Consider the following 769-nt stretch of genomic DNA (forward strand, 5'->3'; position numbering starts at 1 on the left):
CAATCACCACATTTGTTTAGAAAACAGGACCATGGTCCTGTTTTCTAAACAAATGTGGTGATTGGAATGTTCAAGTACAGAGCAGTAATCCAAACATTTAAGACGGTGACAAAGTCTAGAATCCTTGGTCCATCAAAAGCAACCACGAATGGACTCAAAACCTCAATCTCCTGAGATTAAGTCAGACACCTTGTCCATTAGGCCACATGGTGCTATTTTCTAAACAGATGTGGTGATTGGAATGTTCAAGTACAGAGCAGTAATTCAAACATTTAAGACAGTGACAATGTCAAGAATCCTTGATCTCTTAAAAGCAACCACAAAGGGACTCGAACCCTCAATCTTCTGATCCGAAGTCAGACGCCTTGTCCATTAGGCCACATGGTCCTGTTTTCTAAACAAATGTGGTGATTGGAAAGTTCAAGTACAGAGCAGTAATCCAAACATTTAAGAGTGACAAAGTCAAGAATTCTTGGTCCATTAAAAGCAACCATGAAGGGACTTGAACCCTCAATCTTCCGATCTGAAGTCAGACGCCTTGTCCATTAGGCGACATAGTCCTGTTTTTCAAGAAAATGTGGTGATTGGAATGTTCAAATTATGAGCAGTAATGCAAACATTTGAGATAGAATGCGACAAAGAGAGGAATTGTTGATCTCTTAAAAGCAACCACGAAGGGACTCGAACCCTCAATCTTCTGATCCGAAGTCAGACGCCTTGTCCATTAGGCCACATGGTCCTGTTTTCTAAACAAATGTGGTGATTGGAA

The 769-nt window shown here is 40.7% G+C and overlaps 1 protein-coding gene and 2 non-coding genes across 5 annotated transcripts in view; all 3 read right to left on the bottom strand.

The window, feature by feature from the left end:
- Positions 1-769, bottom strand: part of b3gat1b (beta-1,3-glucuronyltransferase 1 (glucuronosyltransferase P) b) — a 44,471-nt gene that overhangs the window by 30,174 nt on the left and 13,528 nt on the right. The window lies entirely within an intron of this gene.
- Positions 315-387, bottom strand: trnar-ucg (transfer RNA arginine (anticodon UCG)). The gene has a single exon. It is a non-coding gene; the product is annotated as a tRNA-Arg (tRNA).
- On the bottom strand, positions 667-739 carry trnar-ucg (transfer RNA arginine (anticodon UCG)). Its single transcript has one exon. It is a non-coding gene; the product is annotated as a tRNA-Arg (tRNA).

The sequence above is a fragment of the Poecilia latipinna genome, unplaced genomic scaffold (assembly GCF_001443285.1).
Source record: "Poecilia latipinna isolate Pla-1442-1.1 unplaced genomic scaffold, P_latipinna-1.0 Scaffold465, whole genome shotgun sequence".
NCBI classification, from domain to species: Eukaryota; Metazoa; Chordata; class Actinopteri; order Cyprinodontiformes; family Poeciliidae; genus Poecilia; species Poecilia latipinna.